General features: G+C 39.5%; 1 pseudogene; it reads right to left on the minus strand.

Annotated features, from left to right (window-relative positions):
- Window positions 1-2,354: 2,354 nt before the first annotated feature.
- Window positions 2,355-5,341, minus strand: LOC147420144 (uncharacterized; annotated as a pseudogene).
- Between the last annotated feature and the right edge of the window lie 2,281 nt (window positions 5,342-7,622).

Consider the following 7,622-nt stretch of genomic DNA (forward strand, 5'->3'; position numbering starts at 1 on the left):
TCCATCTTTGTTATGCATTAAGATATAATTAAGGTAAGATTAATCTGTCATTAAGTCTCTAAGAGGTGTTTTTTCTCACACCTATGCATGCGGTGATTCTACACCCTCTAATTGCTAGGAAAGAGATTAATCGTGCTTAATTCATCTCTCTGGTAATTCCATTAGTGAAATCCTATTATTCTTAATCATGTAAGCCGAGTAATTATCTTTAGAGCCGGTTCCCATAGGATTATGTGTCATCCATAATGATTGCTATATGGAAAAATCTAAACCTCTTATGTAGCAGGGATTGTTTGATGTTGCTAACCTATCCTTTGGCTTGTTATGATGCCTACGGACATTATCTCGTTTCCCCAAGTTAATTACTTAAAGTAGTAAGTTTAAAATGGCCCCGGTTAAGAGGAATTGCTTTGGTGGAGCCCACGACCAGGAGGCAGGAACGAGCAAGGTGAACGAAAAGGGAAAAGCTCCCATGGAGGAATATATACCGGCCATCTCACGGGCCATCGACGAAGAAATGGAAGAGGTAGATCATAATTTCATTCAAGTTGTTTAATTTAACATTGCACACGTTTAGTTAGGAATGAAAATATCCCCAAACATGTTGGAAAAATCCGACAGAAATCTCGGCATTGAATTCATTGTACATTAAGTTCTAAAGTAGGAAGGAAATGATTGATGGGTATGCTGGTTGCAATTAGGAAAGAATGTCTGCTAGGGAAAATTTAACTCGACATGTTCATTTTATTTCCAATGTTGAATCAGTCCTGACCCCCCTACTGATCACAGGGGGCAGAGTTCCTCGTTAAGGACTCTTGAATCCATGACTTGCTTTCTATGCGGTGCATACCCACGACTTGCTTTCTATGCGGTGGGAACCCACGTCTTGATTTCTATGCGGTGGGAGTGTTTATGATGTGCTTTCTATGCGATGGACATACCTAGTTGTATGGGCAGCTAGGTGACAACGGGAGGAGTTAACTCTCGCTGGAGGGGGGATGTTGTACCTCCAGAACATTGGAACTTTTATGAATAAGTTTGAGTAGAATTTTTACTAGAATTCTGTCTTGGTGTTGTTTGCAATACTGGTTGAAGGGCTGTATTAACGAACAATGTGATTCGGAATTAAACAAGGAATCTTTATGTTGAACAACCTTTGTGGTAGTAATTAAGTCACACAAAGAAGTGTGAGTGTGGGGGTGGAAAGTGGGGGCTTGGCTCAGGTTGCCAATGCCTACGAGATGGGTGGTCCCGATTGGTCGGGAACTCTCTATCCCCATTGTGCTTACTTCGATATTAGTAATACTCATTGCCCCTAGAGCGGTGAAATCTCGAGAGTACGTGCCTCTGAAACATGGGGAAAAAGGCACTCGAGGTTTCTCTCCTCTTGGAAGGTGGGTCTTAGGATCGCTACATAGGTTAAATCACGCTTCCCCTACGAGGTGGAGCTAGATCTCCTTGCTAGTAGGCTCGAACTCAATTCACTTTGTGATGAGAGATCGTCCGCTAGATGAACCGAGACCACCTTGTTTGCTTTCGCTATAGATCTAGTGGCCACCAGGTTTACCATCAAATCCGTTGTTGAGACGACGGGGTGGGGACCTCACACCGTACAAGGAATCGTCTACCCCCAATGCTAAGTATTAAAATAGACCAAAGGAGGAGCACTAAGGGATGTTTGGTGGAGTGGATAGCTCGTGTCTGGGTGCATATGAACCGTTAGATGTTGTGTTCAAGCCTTGTTGGCGAAAAGGCCCTCTTCTCCCCCTACCTCGTCACGAAATCCGCCCTCGTTTTTGTTACACTGCGAAACAATATCGTCGTCGTTCGCACTGTATATGCCGCCTTTTGAGTCTATCTTTTTACTGTGTATAGCGACGACGGCGATCTTCCGATTGCACCTCTTCATGCAGGAAATGGTGCAGTACTTGTGCAGAATTTTGCCGCATACCTTAGGTGGCACTCTAGTGGCTCCTTTACCCTAGTCAATGAGGGTATCGATGTTGATTGAGAACTTTGCAAGGGGTGTGCGTGAGTGCCTTCAAGCCAGGGCTCTGGAAAATCTAAAATCTCAACAAGTAAAATATCCCCCTCAACCTGTCCCGAACTGGCTTCGCCAAATTTGAAAGAGCTGAATCCTTTTCGAACCCAAATGAGCCGGACTTTTCTCCTTTTCAACGAGTTTTCAAAGATTTTTGTTGTAAACAAAAGCCAATTACTTTATTTTTTATACTAGAGCTAAGTTTTAACGTTTCTCCTTCAAAGTTCACATCCACAGCCCAAACTTCGTTTACTCATTACTACAAATCAATGTTTAAGACTAGTTTATAGAGTTGAAAAGATCAAAAAAACTATCAAAGAGTTACAATCGACACAACAATGAAGAACAAAGATAACCTGTCGCAGTTTTGAGCCAATTGGAGATGTCTATAGTGGCTCTCGACAACCGACTTTGATAAAATGCAGCAAAATTGCAAATTTAAAACATAAGAGATACTCGTAAGAATAATAAGCTGTATATTTATTGTCATGCAATCTCACATCATCATAGACATTGAAAAAGCTTGAATTTGACCTTTTTGGTAGAAAATTGAGATTCGTATTTGTTGTTTCCTCAAACTGCAAGACTCTGCAAAGAGACGTTTATAAAAGTATAAAGTAGAACTTAAAGTAATTGGCATAAATGAGAGAGTAGGGGGATTGAACCCCATTACCATCGACTTTGATGGCTATGCCAAGCTCTCTTGGGGGAGAAGAGAAGTAAATCCTCTCAGCCAAGACCAATGGCAAATTGGATTTACTCCTCTTCTCCCCTTTCAAAATTAGTAAGGTAGATGAAAAAGAATAATCAAAAGTAACAAATAAAAGCAGTAGATAGGCATACCTTGTTTATTGTAGAATCAAGCTGCATATACCTTGTGACGTGAAGAGATGTCGATGTGCCTTAGCACCCCATAACACGATGCTCTCCTTCAACTCTGTTTCAGTCAACTTTGAAGGACCTTCTATGTTGATATTCAAAGTGCATCCAAGGATTGTAATTCCATACTGTTTTGCAATTTCGTCTTAATCCTTGTCCGTGCGCTAAATCCTCTCTCACATATAGCATTAGAAGAGCATTGTACTAAAGCAATCTGACAAACAATCAAAATATTAGGATACGAGTCTCTCCATGTTGCATTGCAAGCGATTGCAGCTGCAACATCTGGAAGACTAAAACATACCCAACTAATAGCAGCCTGTTGCTTGAAACTACGAAATTCACTAATAAAATCATCCTCATCAATCAAAGCAGCAAAATTTATAATCTCCAAAGACTTCATTTTACCATAAAAGGAAGCTATTTATTTTGCCTCTGACTTACCATAATCTCGTAGAGCTTTCTCTAATACTGGATGTTGTGCTGGAACTAAAACACATAGCTTACTCAAAATGGAATTGTCAACAAACCGTTCTCGAAGAGAGGTGATAACCTTCTTCGAAAAAGAAACCTGAAACTCTAAAGCACGCATTAGATCCATGCCAAAGATATCTCTCTCTATCTCAATATCAAAAAACTTTTTGCCACGAATAGCTCCTCGTAAGTAAAACAAAAAACCTTTCTCTGGCCCATATTCTCGCAAAAAACTATAACCACTTGTATCAAGAATAAGTTCATTCTCATCAACATCAGGAAGATCAATATAATACTGCTGAATTATATTGATCTCTTTTTGAATAATTGCAGACACGGTGATAACATCTACAAACTCTTTTTGAAATAAATTACTAACTACAGACATACCTTTCAAAATGTCTGCTAAGAAGAAAAGACAATAAATATTTTCAAACTTTGAAAGATGAGCAAAAAGAGTTGGAGCTTTTTCTTTTGTGTCCATCAAAATGACATCAAGAGAAGAACATGCCTTGCCTATTGCAGATGCACGACTTAGCCACCTGACATCAAATGTGTGCTCTAATCTCAAGATCGAGCACGCCAAATCCTCCTGAGTGATCCTTAACTCGACAAGCCTCTTGTTAGAGTGATTGAAATGTGTGGCAATCGAATTAACAAGCTTCTCTAATGTTATTGCAATATCTGAATTCTTTGCAACAGAAGAGACAGCCAAAGCTGTCCTATGAGCAACACAATGAATAGATGTTAGAAATGGATTTACATGTTTTTAAAAAAGCGTTGAAACACCATCCTCTAACCGTGTCATGGTTGAACACCTATCGAACCAAAAGCTATTAGCTTTGAAAGATCAAAAGCATTTTTTTTTCAACTCATCAAGAATAACATTAAAGATAGACTTGGCAGTTCCATCACTTACATGAACTATGCCATAAAAGCTATAGGTGGGAATGCAATCATCAATGAGGTAGGACAAATAGATAATTAAGTGTCCATGCTTACTAATATCATTAGACTCATCAATCAAGACACCAAAGAAAGGACTTCGAGACATTTTTTTCAAAGTGGAGTTCATGAGACACTTACCAATTCAATAAACCATCTCCACACAAGCCTTGTCATCATTGTACAAGGATGTGGAATATGGTACTTGACAATCTTGCAAAAGAGAAATCATGTCAGTAAATCCATAAAATGCATAATGTTTTTTTGCCATATAATACTAAAGAGAGTAAAGAGAGCCTCATCTTTGAAGTTTTCTGCCCTCTTCATGCTATTTTGGATGCCTTCCTTTCCTTCTAAGAGGAAAGCATCCATTGCATTCACATGGCAATCGGTTCGACAATGAGCTTTTAAGGTACTAACCTTAAAATTAACTGAACCATCTCTAGAATATGCACTATGGTGATGAGGATACCTTAAACAAAACTTACAATACAATTTGGCTTCTTCTTCGTTGTATACGAGCCAATCAAACTTTTCTAGCCAATCAAACTTTTGGATGCCTTCCTTTCCTTCTAAGAGGAAAGAATCCATTGCATTCACATGGCAATCGGTTCGACAATGAGCTTTTAAGGTACTAACCTTAAAATTAACTGAACCATCTCTAGAATATGCACTATGGTGATGAGGATACTTTAAACAAAACTTACAATACAATTTGGCTTCTTCTTCGTTGTATACGAGCCAATCAAACTTTTCTAGCCAATCGTCTTGGAAAGAAGCACGTGCCTCAATCCTTCTCTGCAATTGTAACCTGTCTGTTAAAGATAATGAAGAAATTTCATCAGTAGAAACTGTCTTTGTCAAGTTAGATGAATCTCCTTTCGTTTTCTTGGAGTTTATCTTAGAAGGTTCAAGCCCTGCCCATTGAAGAAGCGTACCTTGTCGTTTTTTATTACCTTTTACATCTCTTTTATTACCCTTGCCGGAATCATTTAAATCCATTTAAAACAAACTATAACAACCATATAAACGCAAAAAAATACTTTAGGTTTACAAATGCGTAAAACTTTAAGCACAAAGATTTTCAACTACATGAAAGTAATATGCAGCAAGCGGAAAAAGTAGAGACATGTTACGAGATTTATCGGCTCAAGAATCAAGGTGGACTGCAATCTGGACTCTGCCCGCGAACAAGTTGTGGCAAGCTTTGTGCTATTTCCTACTCGAATTTCTTTCCAAAGGTATTTTTCTCTGATCTTGATTCTCTTTACGTCTTTTCTTTGAAGCTTGAAAAAGCAGTCACTGTCACACCTAACTCGTTACTCTTCTTGTAGTACAATAATCTTATTGCATATCTGTCGTGACGGTGTGACCTATCCTCGTTATTGAACACAAGCCAAATCGGCAACAAGCTTGTCCTTGTCAATGAACACAAGCTAAATCGGCAGCAACTTGCAAGACCTTATGCCCTGGATTCTGCCGTAACCTATCTAAGTTCCAACATGAGCCAAAACGGCAGCAGCAAGGCTCAACCGCTCAAGCCCTTCCAAATGGCAGCGCCAACCTCAAGGCTTCAAGCACTCGCCCTCAGAGTCAAAGGCTCTCGTTGCGCTGTGCAGCCTGCGCAGCATAAAGCTACAAGCCCAGGCACCGGCCCCCAAGGCTGGCCTTGCTTGAGCGCAAGCGGAAAATGTAAGCTACGTCAAGCATCAACAAGCGACTGGTTACCGTGTACTTCTTTCTACTGCACGTGGGCGAGACAGAGCAAGAAAAGCGACGTATCGTTTAAACTTTAGGCCCTAGGGTACCACTTCGATTATTGATAATGCACTTTGAACTTTTGAAGTTTGAATGTACAATGCATTGTGTACATTTGTGTACATTTAACAACTTATCCCGCTTCCCAACCTGCGTTCGAATCTCCCATTCAAAGCCTGGCCCTAGAGGACAATCTTATATAATATACATAAAAGCATATAAATAAATAAATAAATAAATATATACATTAAAGGCCTCTTCAACATAAAGGGAGCTTAAGTTTTGCCTTTTCCAATTAAAATGAATAGGCCGAGAGCCTTTTATGCTAAAATTTGAGAAAGTTCCTCGAACCTCCTCCCTGGAATTTGAGACAGCCCCATGGCAATTTGAGGAGGCTTTGGAAAAAGCGAACCTATCTTTTCCCGAGCCCTGCTTCAAGCATGGGTATGTCTCTCCCTAGGCAACGGTAGCGATGGGGCACTCCTTCAATGACAATAAGGTTGCTCAAGTGCTACCACATCACAAGTACAAGCTTGTTGGATGCAAGGCACCGATGGGAGAACGATAGCAAACAGGAAGGGGGAGTAGGGTTGCATAGAGACGAAGGGAGATGCGAGGCTTGGACCCATAGCTAAAAGCGTGTGCAGGGGGCTGTGATGGCAATGTGGAAAAGGGGGGAAGTAGAGAATCTTGGAGAATCTCAAAAGATTCATGTTAATTGGAAGCGAAGCCACAATTAGGAACATTAGGGAATTTTTGGACTCTCAAAGGGGTCGTATAAGGACTTTTACTTTCTCTCTCTTATTCAGAACAGGCGCATAGTAGAAATGTTACAAATGAAATCAAAACTTGTTGAACCTTCTGGATTTAAAATGTACTCATCGAAATTTATCCATTGATATATAGTATGCCATCAGATTCTTTATATTCTAAAAGATTTTATTTTTTGATGTGACAACTCCATCTTATAAATGGAATCTCTCCCCACATTTCAGCTTCAATGGAGAGGCCATAACCTTTACAAATCAACTCTAAATTTGTCAGAGTTTGAGGATTTAGAACTTACTTTTTAAGATCTTTCCAATGATATTTTGGTTGATAGGGTTTTGACAAACCATTTATGTACTGCACCAGGTTGCCCACTTTGGACCAAAGAGGGTAAGTCAAACCTCCTTATAGCCCGCTCTTTTGAGAGTCCAAATTTTTCGTAATGATTTTGCATTTAGATAATTTTCCTAACTTAGCTAGTACTAGAGTGAATGCTTTAACCCTTAGTCACAACTAACTAGTTGATAAACTCATCCATAAGCCCAAAACTCTTGATTAATTAATTTTAGCAAGTTCAATTCATTTGTACTTAATGGCAGTGTAACATTTCATAGTTCTTTGCATTTACTCATTATCACCTGCAATTTTCCTTCCCTTATGCTTCATTGCCATATGATTCAGTTTGCTACCTCATCATTATCTTTATTTTGTAGGCACATTCTTCCTCGAGTGTCTACCACGACATGACTTTGTCAGG

The sequence above is a fragment of the Adiantum capillus-veneris genome, chromosome 28 (genome assembly GCF_014529385.1).
Source record: "Adiantum capillus-veneris isolate H3 chromosome 28, ASM1452938v2, whole genome shotgun sequence".
NCBI classification, from domain to species: domain Eukaryota; kingdom Viridiplantae; phylum Streptophyta; class Polypodiopsida; order Polypodiales; family Pteridaceae; genus Adiantum; species Adiantum capillus-veneris.